Source organism: Rhinopithecus roxellana, chromosome 16, assembly GCF_007565055.1.
Source record: "Rhinopithecus roxellana isolate Shanxi Qingling chromosome 16, ASM756505v1, whole genome shotgun sequence".
Taxonomy (NCBI): domain Eukaryota; kingdom Metazoa; phylum Chordata; class Mammalia; order Primates; family Cercopithecidae; genus Rhinopithecus; species Rhinopithecus roxellana.
Window position 1 is genome coordinate 49,967,191 of NC_044564.1, and position 15,547 is coordinate 49,982,737.

Consider the following 15,547-nt stretch of genomic DNA (forward strand, 5'->3'; position numbering starts at 1 on the left):
TGAAGAAACTAAGGTTCAGAGAAGTTAAATAACCTATCCAGCTTCAAAAAGCTAGTCAGTAGTGAAGCAGTGATTCAAATCCTGGTCTCCATAACTTCAGGGCTCTTGCTTTTAGTTAAGAGCCACTAAGTGTGGTGTGGGCATGGGCATCTGGTAGATAAAGGAGTGAAACAAATTTAGATTCTGGAAACATGATGGACAAAGTCCATGCAGAGTCTCCTTTAACCTCAAATAGAAAAATTGGTTAAAATGGCCGGGCACGGTGGCTCAAGCCTGTAATCCCACCACTTTGGGAGGCCGAGACGGGCGGATCACGAAGTCAGGAGATCGAGACCATCCTGGCTAACACAGTGAAACCCCGTCTCTACTAAAAAAAAAAGTACAGAAAACTAGTCGGGCGAGGTGGCGGGCGCCTGTAGTCCCAGCTACTCGGGAGGCTGAGGCAGGAGAATGGCGTAAACCCAGGAGGCGGAGCTTGCAGTGAGCTGAGATCCGGCCACTGCACTCCAGCCTGGGTGACAGAGCGAAGACTCCGTCTCAAAAAAGAAAAGAAAAGAAAAATTGGTTAAAATATACTTTTTTAAAAGTCATAATAGAGATCAAAAGAAAGAAAGATAAATCACCAGATATGAAAAAAGAAGTGGCAGTTCAAAAGAACCAGAGAAGAAAGCTGAAGGCGTGGCCTTGGGAGCTGTTTGGTTTGGAGAGTCCCTTGTGTTAACGTCCACGCATGCAGGGGCAGTTGATGTGACTAAACCTGTGCAAGCAGGGAGCTAAAACTTAATCCCCATATATTGCTAACCTCCTCAAGGGTTGCCCCTTTTGCAAGAAGGGGACTTGAGAAACTCCACCCATCAAGCTTTTTCCATGTCCTGGTATACTGGTGTGGAGTCCAAATCTACTCTAGTGATGCAGATGCTTGGGGATATTGTCTAAATGGAAAGATGTACGTTGGATTGATGAAGCACATTGACTTCTGTCAATTCTTTTAGCATTGCTAAAAACAAACCCACACTGTGATACAACCTATGGAAGTATTAGAACACTAAAGATGAATAGAACATTTTTAATAGAACCAAAAATGGGAAAAATAAATAACCAGAGGAAATGGTCAAATTGCTATCAAAGGAAGAGCAGTTCAACTGATAGCATTCTCTGAGCAACAATGAAGACTAAAACACATTGGAATAACATCTTCAAAATCTGAGGAAAAATAACTATCGATCCGGAATTCTATGCCCTGTTAAAGTGTTATTTTAAGAATGATAATGACATGGAATACACAGTGATAGAAAAGAAAAATGTGATAACAACGATAGTCTCACAAACATGTTCAGTGAAACAACCCAGACACAGAGTACCCACCATAGGATTCCATTTACATAAAATTCAAAAATAGGCTAAATTAATAGGGATAAATGTCTGAATAGTGGAGTGAGTAATGACAAAGAAGGGGCATGAGAGTGTGATGGAAATGTTATAATCTTGATCTGGATGGTATTTGCATGGGTGCTTACATATGCAAAATTCATTGAGCCAAACCCTTTAAATGCATGCACATTATGCACCTCACTATATGTATTTTAAACCTACCCCCCAGAAAAAATATATTTTTTTAAAGACAGAGACTACAATAAAGATTTTTTAAGTTTGCTTTTTATTAATACTCACTAAAGAATTGATCAAGATGTATTTCTGTAAGACTGAGATAGAACTCAGAGGATTGGAGTGGGTTTTAACAATGAACAGTAAGAAAAGAAAGTGGTAAATTAGTGGTTCCATTTAAACAAACATTGACTAATTACAATAATAATGACTTTGAGGAGTGGGGGTTAAAAAGCAAGATGGAATTAAAGTGCTAGATAACAATCATGGAAGGTGGTAGGTGGTAATTGTAGTTAAAGCATTCTAAGATCCTTTTTTATTCTGAAAGGGTAGAAATATTGATTAACTTTGAGTCAGTTGTAAAAATTTAAAGTAATCTTAGCAAACTAATGCAGGAACAGAAAATCAAATGCTGTATGTTGTCACTTATAATTGGGAGCTAAATGATGAGAACTCATAGACACAAAGAAGGGAACAACAGACACTGGAGCCTGTGAGGGTGGAGGGTGGGAAGAGGGAGAGGAGCAGAAAAAATAACTATTGGGTACTAGGCATAATATCTGGGTGGTGAAATAATCTGTACAACAAGCCCCTGTGACATGAGTTTACCTGTATAACAAACCTGCACATGTACCCCTTTTTAACCTAAAATAAAAGTTATATATATAATGTGTGTGTGTGTATATATATGTATATATGTGTGTGTGTGTATGTGTGTATATGTATATATATATAAGATAATCACAAGAACAGTAGAAATAGAATGTCTAACTTTCATATCAGTTAATTGGAAAACAAGAATAAGAAGTTATTGAACCAAACAGTAATCAGGAGAGAAGAAAAACAGAAGCATAGAAAAGACATAGTAGTTAGAAAGAAAATAATGGAATAAATAATGGGTACAATAAAATTAGTAATCATAAGTATAATTTATTAACAGATATAATGTTTAACATCTGTTAGAAGATGGAGATTCCTCCGTGCTATTTATAAGAGACTTTTGAAGCCAAATAACACAAAATAAAGAGGTAGAAAAAGATAAATCAGGAAGACAGTTTAAAAAATGAGAGCTGGACTTAGAGAGTGGGGACATCCTGCTTCAGAGCGGGAATCTTCATTGTGCCAGCAACTAAAAAGAGAATTAAATATGGGTGATGTTGAGAAAGGCAAGATTTTTATTATGAAGTGTTCCCAGTGCCACACCATTGAAAAGGGAAGCAAGCACAAGACTGGGCCAAATCTCCATGGTCTCTTCAGGCGGAAGACAGGTTAGGCCCCTGGATACTCTTACACAGCTGCCAATAAGAACAAAGGCATCACCTGGGGAGAGGATACACTGATGGAGTATTTGGAGAATCCCAAGAAGTACATCCCTGGAACAAAAATGATCTATGTCGGCATTAAGAAGAAGAAAGAAAGGGCAGACTTGATAGCTTATCTCAAAAAAGCTACTAATGAGTAATAATTGGCCACTGCCTTATTTATTACAAAACAAATGTCTCATGACTTTTTTGTGTACCATACTTTAATAGATCTCATACACCAGAATTCAGATCATGAATGACTGACAGAATATTTTGTTGGGCAGTCCTGATTTAAAACTAAAACTGGCTTGTGGTTAAATGAATATGTTCAGTTTTTGAATTTTAATAGTAATTCCAATTCAGTAAATGCTATCACTGTTTACCCCTTCTATGATTAGACTTAATTAGTAATGTTCAACTTTTCACAAAGATGGTGAGTGCCATCTTAAAACTTACTGGAGATTGGTTTTATATTTAGATTTATATAGCTGGTTATGTGAATATATTTAAATACTGGGGAAATTCCTTCGCTGTCTCAGAACCAAGGAATATTCACCTGTGTTTTGTGTTCATTTGCCTCTTAAAGGCAAGGGTTGAAGATAAATAAGGTAGCAATGTCTAGAGTTTTGGCCTTAGTGATGCCAATCTAATTATAATTCCCGGTATTTAAAATGGTTCCTTTCACTTATTCGAAGGCATTTTAGTATTGTTCATGTGTAATATTAAAGATTATTCAACACTTCTCACATCTTATAAATCTATAAGGTCACATGCTTTTAAAATAGTAGCAAGTTAAACTTCACTCTTGAATCTTTACAGTCTAAGTCAAACTAAGTTATAATTTAAGATTGTCTTTAAACAGCCATTTAGAAACGTAAAACTGTAGAACTGTGTATTTGTGATTGGGAATGGTACTTTTGCCAGCTTAAAAGGATTAAAGTAGCAGAGATATACACAAATTTTAAAATTATGTGTGATTACAAGACTAAAGATAATCAAAAAGAAAATCACAGGAAAAAAATTGAGAGCTGATAAAAACCACATTACTATCATGCAAAATAGACTTTAATGCACAAATAATTTTAAGGAATAATTCATCAGAAAGATATAAAAGTCTTGAGCTTGAACTCTCAAAGTAAGTAAAATTTAATAGAATGACAAGAAGAAATAGACAATTTTATAATTACAATCAGAGATGCTAACATACAAGCCTCAGCAAATGCAATGATCAAAGTTGTGGAAGATTTGAACATCACTATTAATGAACTTGACCTTTGTGCTATATGAAGATTCCTGCCACGAGTTAGACAATATACATTTCAAGCACAACATACATACATCATTTATAAGAATGGAATCTATACCTTCAGGCAGAAAAGAAGTATCAGTGAAGGGTAAACCAGGCAAAATAGAAGACAACCAGGAGCACTGAGGCTTGTGGCAAACAGGAGAGAATGCACCTTCTTAAGGCAAAAGAAAAATGAAGCCGTTCTGTAGCCTATGGCTTCTGGTTTGAACATTCAAAGTGACTGCATTATTGGAAATCATCCAAGCCAACTGCCTGCTGCTACCTTTCCATCTTGTTGTCCACTCTCTCACCTTTTGACCACTCATTGATACCTGTGTTCAAAGAAGGGAAAGGTGTTATCAGTCATCTTGGAGTCATAAACATTTCTGATTGTGGTGACAGGGCAGCAGGAGAGAGGGGGTGAGGAGGAAGAAGAGGCTATTGCCTAAAGTTAGGTTTATGGATTCTGTGATGAATTTTGGGTTATTAATTGTTCCTCACTGTCAGAAGTTCACCTCTAGGTGAGGTGAGGTTGTGTAAAATCTTTCTTTGAAGATACTGAAAATGGATCAAATAATTTTCTTCCTAGATGAAGATAAGGCTTTATTTATTACTAGAACCCATTTAATAAGCACCTACACTTTGTCACAGCTGAAGGAGCTGTGTGACCCTGAGAAGACTTGGACATAGATTCTCTTTGTGGAGTTGGGTGAGTTCAGGCTTTATCAGGAAGATTATAGGCATTTTACTTAGATATCAAATTGTCTCACTTCCTTTGTCCATGGTTTATGAATAATAGTATTCATTATCATGGTTACAATATTCTAGATATGGTGTATAGCCTCCTAATTTGTTCATCTGCAGCATTCTTAACCCCTTATAAATGTTTCATGCCAACCTCTCATTTTGTTAGATTTTAATGTCTCCTCTTTATCTTTTGCTGACCTGGAAATTCTGGAGGCAGCTCCATTTTTAGGCTGATGAAACGCAGCAATCCCTGAAGCGATCTGGCAGTCTCCCATAGGTAACCTCCTTCAAGCTTGAAATGATTCCATTATTACCATGAGTCCCTGCCCTTGAGAACATTTTAGCTGAACGTTTGCTAATTTCCTTTTCCACACTGCCTCTGCACATTAGGTACCAGTCTGTTTCCTAAAATCTTTCGTGATTTTCCTAAGTTAAGGCTTTGATCAACAAATTATGTATCCCATGGGTGTTTTTGGTTGACACAAAAGAAATAAAACAACCTGTCACAGTTAATTTTACAATATAATTAAAGAGCCAAAGCAACTATTGAGACTGGGCATCATCCCCTATCTCTAAGGAATAAATAATGTACAGGCTCGTGTTTTTCTGTAAGTGCTAACTATTGGTCCCTTGGCAAAGAATAATAAAGTACAACTGCAGTGGGCCACAGACTGGCCCTGGGCATCAGAATTCTTACTGCAGTAGAAGTTGTCTTTGGCTGCATTTGCGTAAACTCTGACAGGCTGTCCAGCACAAGTGTGACCACAGACTTCCTCCAGTCTAGGTGTGTCAGTGTCTCTCTGGCTTCTTAAACTTGTCCCCAAGACTTCAGTCTTTGGTGTGGACTGAACAAAGATATAAATGCTGTGGCTTGTTCATGCGACCAAAAGAAATTTGATTTTATTTTAGATACAGATATATTTGAACTGATTTGATATTTTCCACTTGATGTAAGGTGGGGAGACATGTCAACGTGCTAGTAACAGATTTCTCTTCATTATGTTTATATCATTGCTGTGCTTTACGGGTTCCTATGAAAGGCTTCATTCACAGAATGTGAGTCCCTTGTTGGAGAATTATCTAAATGCTTTTGTGTTTAAGTAGCTATTTGTTTTGAGCTAGAAATACGAAAGTGGTTTGCTTTTCAGTTTTTTTCTTTGTTGTTGCTACCTAACTGCTTCCTCTTTTGGGGTTGATCAGTTTTAGGTTTAGATGAAAACAGACACCTGAGTCATAAACAAATGCTAACATATAAATGGATAATATTCTCATTATATAACTAGCTTATTATAATTCTTTGAATAACACTAAGGCCACAGTGGACAAGGGAGCAGAGGACATGACAGTTTCCTAAAGAGAAAATCAGATGACTAGTATGCATCTGAAAAACTGTTCCACTCACTAGTAATCACAGATGTAAATTAAAGCAACCATGAAGTATCCTTTCTCATTGCTAAAATTCTACTTTAGTTACTTATTTCTAGACATTTTAATTTTAAAAAGGCATTAAATATTTTGATGAATCTTGTTAAATTGATAAAACCTTTTTTATGTATTGCCAAAATGTTTGCTAAATGATTATACCAATTATACTACCAACTATGCCAGTATAGAAGGATAGATGGCTGGCTCTCTGCACCCTTATCTGTATTGAGATGATTCATTCTTTGAATGTTGCCAATGATTAAACAAATTACTGCACAGCTATATGAGATAATACTTGCAGGCATTAAATGTATATTTATGAATATTTTATCTAACACAGAAAATATGCTTATAAAAAGGACAAATGACATTTTAGGTAGCCCCAGCCCCAAAAACTCACATAGTCAAATAGAATACCAAGGAGGGTGAAGGGTGAATGGGATCTAGCACCACCACCATTCCTTCTATTCCCTCTCCACACAGTTTTAAATCTGGGTGAGAATGTTTTAAATCTGGGTAAAACAGCCCAGTGCTATAGCTTGTTTCCTCCCATGCATTGAAAAATGATTGCGCAAATGTTATTAAAACTTATTTCTGTGGTTTAATCATCTACTACTCTTTGGAAGAAACCTGGACCATCTCCAAGCAAAATGGCATGCTCTTGTCTGCCATGCCTCACTTAGTTTTGAATGCCTGCATTGTGGGAATGTCATCTTCTCAGAACACGTGCAGGACATGGGAATCGTCAGTCGTTCTCCGGCTCTCTTAGCTTAGTCTGTCTCCATGCTATCATCTGTTACGTCTGTGATGAATTCTTAAGAAATGGTCTTGTGAACAGAGCTGATCTTTCTGCAGGTGTTCTTACTACTGAATCAAAATAAATAGAAAAAGCTCTCATAAAAAGACGTATCTTTGGAATCTGAGGACATCACCATGTGTGTGTGTGTGTGTGGTTTTTTTTACCCTAAAAATATCTGCCATTCTTTGCTATTTTTAAAGTGTGTGCTTATTTGAGAGGCAGTAGCAAAATCTCACATTCAAAATAATCTTACTTTTAAGGTAGAAAAAAATTAGAACTGATGAAATGTTCTGACTGGTGTAGCACAGAGGCACTGATGAAAGCTGTCCTTATGAGCACATCAGATAAGTCTTTGTTGTATAATATTTAAGCTCCTTGTGTGCCGCTGGAAACTTCTGGAGTTTCTCTGGGTGCTGATCATTTTGGAATGGAGACATTAGAGGTTTGCAGTTCTCATCATCAAAAACCACTAATGGATCACAAGTGAGTTAGTTGTACCTATATCTAACTTCTTCAAGTATAGAATATATGGTGCCTACTAATTGTATAAAGATGTCTTACTGTAAGGAGAATTGGGTGGGTTTTGGAATGTGACACCCCAGGATCAAGTTCTGGGTCTGTTACTTACTAAGTACATGACCTTAATTTACTTCATGCCCCTGAGTCTACTTCTTCACCTGAACTGTGGGAAGAACAATACTCACTTGGTAGACTTGTGAGGATTAAAGATAGTATGTTTCCTGTAGAAGAATCAATGTATGCTATTACCATTAATATTTCCATAGCATTTTATTGATACTGTAAACAGTAGGTATTTGAATATGTTGGTTTTTTTCAATGCCTTTACAATTCACCCGAGTTGAACATGATATACTAGGGGCTCAGTTTCTAGTCTGGATGAGTTTTTCCAGGTGACACACACTTTCTGTTGCCTTTGTGCTCAATTGCATGCCCTGGTGAGATGGCTCAAGGGGGTCCCTGTTGTTTTCTAAGACCTGGAAATGGAGCCCTTTCCACCAGAAAAACCAATAAGACCATGTAAGATTCAATCCACACTTGTGTATCTATTAGCACCATGATGAACCAAATATATTTAATTGGATGCTTAATTGTTTTGATTCAGACACTTCATAGAGCGTGAGAAAGGTATATTCTATTTCTGGCGGGAACTTGTGATGTAAAGTGTCTAGAACAGTCTGTAAAAAATATCTGTGGCTCCTAACTTAGAGTTCTCAGATAATTTGCTATGTCCATCTATCCCAGTCTTAAACCCCATGGAAATCTGTCAAAACCAGTGTCCATGCTGAAAATGACCTAAATGTGCATCAGTAAAAGAATGGATGAACAAATTGAAGTATATTCATACCATGCTATACTGCTCAACAGTGAAAAATTCTGAGTTACTGATAGATGCAATGACATGAGTGAATTTTAAATAATTATATTGAGTCAATAAAGCCAGACACAAAAGAGTATATATATTCTAAGATTAGATTTTTATGAAGTTCAAGAACAGAACAGGCACATCTAATCTCTGATGATATAAGTGAGAATAGCAGTTACCCATTGGGGTAAGGGGAAGTATTGCCTGAGAAGGGGCAAAAAGGAATTTTCTAGGGTGATGGAAATGGTCTATATCTTACAAGGATGTGTATACAAGCGCACACACACACATACACCCATTCATCAAATTGTACATTTAAGATTTGTGCATTTATGGTATCTAAGTTATACCTCCATTAAAAGAAAAGTGCCAGCTGGGCATGGTGGCTCATGCCAGCATTTTGGGAGGCCGAGGCAAGCAGATCAATTGAGCCCAGGAGTTCAACACCAACTTGGGCAACATGGAGAAACCCTGTCTCTACAAAAAATAATACAAAAATTAGGCTGTATTCCCAGCTACTCAGGATGCTTAGGTGGGAGGATTGCTTCAACCCTGGTGGTTGAGGCTGCAGTGATCTGAGATTGTGCCACTGCTCTTCAGCCTGGGTGACAGAGTAAGACCCTATCAAAAAAAAAAAAAAAAAAAAAGTCTAAGAAAGGGCACCATTTAGTTTGCAGAGATGAGCAAGGTGAGGGTAGAAGGCAATTAACTCTGAAAAATATCAGTCTTTCTAGGGTTTACATTTTATAAACTCCATTTCTGTAAAAATGAAGCGACCACTCAACTCTGATTTTAAAACCCAATAAAACCTGTCAGGGTAGCTCCCAGTACGTGAATGAATTGGATCTCAACTTTTTAAAGTATAGCTTTTGCTCTGAAACAGAATAAACAGTACAAATAGTACTCACTTTAACAACAAGTTCTAACCTTGAAATGCTAGATGGCATATCTGTGTTGAATTTAGAAGTGGCATTGATTTTAAATCTCTCTTTGGATGCATTGATATTTCAGTTTGGAGAAAAGAACAAATTGGGTTGTAAATTCATCTTCCCAGCTTGGGTTTGTTAAACTCCTCCATGGGGGTAGTGGCGGGATAAATTACTTAGAGTTGAATGTGAGTGTGTGTTTGAAATCAATGTGAATTGATTTTCGTGCAGGACATCTTCATTTTATGCATAAATAATGAACCATTAGCTGATTACTCTCCATTTGCTCTGTGGTACGTGTTTTCTAAGACTCGAACAGAAAAACACAATGAATCAAGCAAGGTGGAGGACATATCTAGGCTCAGCCTAAGTGTTATAATCACCCAACTTGTGAAGATCATTTTGGAGGCAAACACTGGTGCTATCATTTCACTTTTTTCCTTTTTAAAATCCTTCATGATGGCTGAATAATTTGTAAACAGCCTCTTCCGTTGTCATATTCAAAGCCTTTCAGGATACTTTTTTCTCAGTCTTTCCAGCCATATTCCTCACACTTCTGCAGGAACTGCCACCTCCAAGTTTCTATCCATAGTGAACTGTGTGATACATTTTTAAAACTCTGAACAGTTTCGGCCGGGTGCGGTGGCTCATGCCTGTAATCCCAGCACTTTGGGAGGCCAAGGCAGGCGGATCACAAGGTCAGGAGATCGAGACCATCCTGGCTAACATGGTGAAACCCCATCTCTACTAAAAATACAAAAAAAAAAAATCAGCCGGGCGTGGTGGCGGGCACCTGTAGTCCCAGCTACTCGGGAGGCTGACGCAGGAGAATGGTGTAAACCCGGGATGCGGAGCTTGCAGTGAGCTGAGATTCGGCCACTGCACTCCAGCCTGGGCGACAGAGCGAGACCCCATCTCAAAAAAAAAAAAAAAAAAAAAAACTCTGAACAGTTTCATTTTGGCCTCTCGGCACAAGTCAGTTCTTCCCCTCCTGTGTGTCTTCCTATCTCTAATCATAGATGCCATGCCTTCTGCAGAGTAGGCATTAAAGTTTTATGGACTTAAGGGAAGTAGAGAAAGAGAAAGCCTGCAACTGTCTGTACAGCGAAGAGTAGAAGAAAAAATGAAACGTTGCAGATTTACCATTTCATGGTACACAGGTTTTGCACTAATAGAGATTTCATGGAACCTTTCAACAGCCTTGTTTCTCTTTGCCTTCAAACTTCATAATACAAGAGTAATTAGGATTGTTGTTCCAGCAATAAAAAGGGTCACCCAGCCTTCTTTTGTAACAAAATAGTTTAACATTGGCAGAAAAAAATACAGAAAACAAGAGATTGGTCCTAAAATTCCATAAGCTAGTGTCTACAAAGTAAACAGATTATTTTACTTTTTTCTTTTTCTTTATCTTTTTTTTTCTTTTCTTTTTTTTTTTTTTTTTTTTTTTTTGAGGTGGAGTCTCGCTCTGTTGCCCAGGCTGGAGTACAGTGGCGCCATCTCAGCTCACTGGAACCTTTGCCTCCCAGGTTAAAGCAGTTCTCCTGCCCCAGCCTCCCGTGTAGCTGGGACTACAGGCGCATGCCACTGCGCTCAGCTAATTTTTTGTATTTTTAGTAGAGACAGGGTTTCACCATGTTGGACAGGCTGGTCTTGAACTCCTGACCTCGGCCTCCCAAAGTGCTGGGATTACAGGTGTGAGCCACTGCGCCCAGCCAGATTATTTTACTTTTTAAAATATTGATGTTAAGTTGTGAAGCCACATATGCTGTTACAAGTGACAATGTGTGACAATGTATTCATAAAATGAACAAGGTCTTTGCCCTCATGGAACTTACCCTGATGAGTTTACAATAGAAATAATCAAACATATCCTGTGAGCTCTGAGAAGGGCTGTAAAGAGAATAAACAAGGGTGAAGATACAGGAGATGGGAGAGTGAGCATGTAGTTATCTGGGGAAAAGCATTCCATACAAAGTGAACAGCAAATTCAAAAGTCCTGAGGTGGGAGCAAAGAGGAGCATCATACGGTCCTTTACCATGTGTTAACAAAGCAGCTGTGATCTCTTCCCTGGAAATCTGTCACCAAGGCCATCCAAAAAGTATCCATTAAATTACTTTTCCAGATGTTTCTTGTCCCAAAAATATGTTTAATGAACTTTATCTAAAGGCAGGATATGTCAATACTATTTTTTCTCATAGCTAAGGTTTGATAAGGTTTTAAGATATTCATACAATATATGTATTTTATATATATTTACCTATATATTTATACATATATCTATGTTTATACATATCTATGTATACGTATTGATAGACTGTACACATATATCCATGAGATGTCCAATAAATTACTTACACATGGTAAAGGACCGTATGATGCTCCTCTTTGCTCCCACCTCAGGACTTTTGAATTTACTGTTCACTTTGTATGGAATGCTTTTCCCCAGAAAACTACATGCTCACTCTCCCATCTCCTGTATCTTCACCCTTGTTTATTCTCTTTACAGCCCTTCTCAGAGCTCACAGGATATGTTTGATTATTTCTATTGTAAACTCATCAGGGTAAGTTCCATGAGGGCAAAGACCTTGTTCATTTTATTCACTTTATATCCCTCGTGCTTATCACAATGACATATAATAGAAGCTCACTAAATATTTACAGAATGGATGGATGAATGAATGACTTAAAGGTGATTTGCTCCAACCCTCTACCATAAATATGATTTCTCTTTGCATCATTCCAAATAAGAACCTACATTAATGAATTAATTGAAGGGCACTTATAAAACAATATGGGAACAAACTGAATACAGAAGAGGTAAAAAAATAAAATAAAGGAATAACCGAATTGATTTGAGAAAGAGGATGAGAAAAATTCCAGAGAGCATTTAAAAGGAAAGGAGGAAGAAGAACTCAATCTGACTTATGTTTATACCATGGAAAGAAACTGCATAATTTTCCATCAAGTTTATTATTTTTATCCCTGAATCCCTGATAAGTTAATACCTGCACAGCACTTTACAGTTAGAAGTACAGTTTATAACAAAACAGCTAAATAAATGAAAGCAAGCTGCATGAGGACTGATGAGAATATATCGTGAACCAAAGATTATAAGGTCCAATACAGAAAACACTGTACATATCTCATCTAATTTAGACCTCATAACAATCATAGAAGTTAAGTGGAACTGGTATTATTCCCATTTTTCAGATGTAGAAACTGAGTCTCAGATAAGTTAAATGATGACCTAAAGTTTGCACATCTTATGTATACAAGACTCCAGATTCGATGCCATATCTTTAAGATCTAAAGCCTGTAATAAATGATTGGAAAACTCAGTTCCAATTTTTCAGCAATCCTGGAAAATAAGTTAGAAAAACATGAATTAGAAAATTATATCTCCTCTGTCCTAATGTAAGCCTTCTTTCCGTGTTTCTATCCACCTCAAAGCATTCCTTTTTTTGAAAAAGTTATGATTTGTTTTAAAAGTCTACTACTTTTATTTTTTCTTCTTCCTCAGACACTTTATAACTACTTATTGAATTGATATGAATCGAGTTGTTTGGATGTGAAAGGTTCTTCACTGTGCAGTTACCCTCTTTCACCACGAGAGGTCACTTACAGGCCAGTGAGGCCGAGGGGTTTTGGGAAGTTGTAGACAAACTTTGAGAGTTAAAATTCATGGACCATATCATGATTCTGATAGAGTGTGAAGTTGGTAACTCATAGGATCAGAGTGGCAAAAAGTTAAATATGTGGATTTTGAGACAACTTTGGGTGGAAGTGGGGCAGAGGGCAAGAAGACAAAAAGTGCAGAGGCCTCGGCTGGTTGTGGATCCTCTCTATGACATTCTTAAACCATGTTCTAAGCACCTATAGTGTCCCAGGCATGGTCTTAGTGTTTGGAGAATGACAGTAAGGCTACAGTCCCTCCTCCCCCAAACCCACATCTAGCAGGGTGACTGACAGCCCACTCTTTACATCCACTAACGTGCCCTGTCCTTTGCTTTAGAGATGAGATTGCAAAGTGAGAGCCTGCAATGGCCTTCCCCTGGATTTCTTTGGCGTTGGCCCTTGCACTGTTCTGTAACTACTATATATTGCTTTTTCTTCTACCTGGATTGCTTCACTCATTTGCATCACCTGTGTGGCCCCATAGACATTTGAGTCTGTCCCTGTGGCTTCCCTACATGCCCATCATGAAGACAAGCCCTACCCAGCCTTTGCTCTTCCTTTGGTTCCCACCACCCCGGGCGTTTCAGGGCTTCAGCTGTCTTGCTGCCTCAGCAGCTGCTTCTGTAACGAAGTAGATGTCAGCCACTTCAACTCCAGATGAGATCCGAAGTCAAATGACCTTGTTTGCCTCAAAGAGAAGAACAAAGGGGCTTTGTGGGGAGGAGGGAGCATTGCAACCAGTTAATTAGCAGAGTGTTCAATCTAGAGTATCTCCAACATGGCCAGTGTTGAGGGCACATGTGACCAAACGGTATTGGTGCAGGTTTGTTCTTTCTCCTCCAGGGTTTCAGTCCTTCCTCATCTTTTCCTTTTTCTTTCTTGCCTCCTGAGCACCCTATTGCCTTTTACCCTTTAATGGCCTCTAGTCCATTAATTTGTCAGAAACTGTTTCTGCGTAGGTAAGGAGACATTTCATTTATCAGCTGGCTTAAAACTATGAAGAATATTTCAGAAGAGCTTGCAGCCTCTGCCAACCCACTTATATAAGTTTCCTATTGTTGCTGTAACAAATTACCACAAAAGTAGTGACATAAAACAAAAAAAAAAAAAACACGTATTTATCTTAAGGTTCTATAGATGGGAAACTGACACAGGTCCCATGGAGCTAAAAGCAAAGTGTCGGCAGGGCTCTGTTCCTTTCTGGAGGCTCTAAGGGATGATCCATTATCTTACTCATTCAGGTTGGCAATATGTAGGTCCCTGAGGTTGTAGGACTGAAGTTTCCATTTCCATGCTGCTATCAGCTAAGGGTCATTCCCAGCTGCTTGCATTGCTTGGTTTATGCTCCTTTCTCCCATCTTTCAGGTCAGCAGCAGGAGAAGGGATTGTGCCAAGTCCTCCTCATGCTTTGAATCTTTCCTCTTTCTTTGGTCCCATCTCTCTGACACTGTTGGAAAAGATTCTCCATTTTTAAGGACTTATGATTAGGTTGGGCCACCCAGATGATCCAGGATAATCTCCCCATTTTAAGATTCATCCTCTTAATTAGGTCTACAAAATCCCTTTATAATGTAAGGTAACATCTGTACAAGTTCTGAGATCCAGGGTGTGGACATCTTTGGAGGCCATTTTCCACTGACCATACCACTGAACCCAGCTCTTGGGTTGATAGGAACTCCAGGTGGTGGTTGTGTTGGAAACCAGACCTTGAGTGATCTGCTGAGTAAAGTGCTTTACTGAGATGGGGAAAGCTTGGATCTTCTTCCAGCCTTGAAGTCATGGCACTGGCCAAGGCAATGGGGCTTTGGTTCTTTTCGGGAATCACCAGTATGTCTAGCATTAGACTATTTTAAAAATGGAAAATTAATACAATTGCCTCAAATTCTAGTGATCAGCATTTTCAGTGGCTTCTAGTAATCAGCATTTTCAGTGGCTAGTTTAAGAGAGACCTATTCAATCTCCATTCTTCCTTTCTTCATTACTAAGAGAACCCAGATTTTATTTGGGGTAGCAAGGTGTCCAGCCAAACAACAACCCTGGTTCTAAGTTTTCCTTGTGACTAGGGGTGGTCAGTGTGACACATTTCTGGTTGAGGAGATATAAATGGAAGTCACTAGATGGGGATTCTAGGGAAGCTCTCTAAAAGAAGCTGACTCTGCTGAAAAGGACCCCTCTTTACCTATGCCCTGTCCCTGTTGCCTGCCTGAAATACAGACACATGGCAGGCACTCAGGCTGCCATCTTGAAAATGTGAGAGTCAGGCTCTAAGGATGGCTGACTGGAGAGCTGGAAAGAGCTGAGTTGTTTCCTAACAATATTGAAAAACTCCAATACCATCCTTGGACTGTCCCCTTCTGGATTTCTTTAGTATGAGAGAACAATATGGAGGGCAT

General features: G+C 38.4%; 1 protein-coding gene and 1 pseudogene across 1 annotated transcript in view; both read left to right on the forward strand.

Moving 5' to 3' along the window:
• Positions 1-15,547, forward strand: part of APBA1 (amyloid beta precursor protein binding family A member 1) — a 228,613-nt gene that overhangs the window by 110,924 nt on the left and 102,142 nt on the right. The gene's annotated exons all lie outside the window — the stretch shown is intronic.
• LOC115894045 lies at positions 2,753-3,107 on the forward strand (annotated as a pseudogene).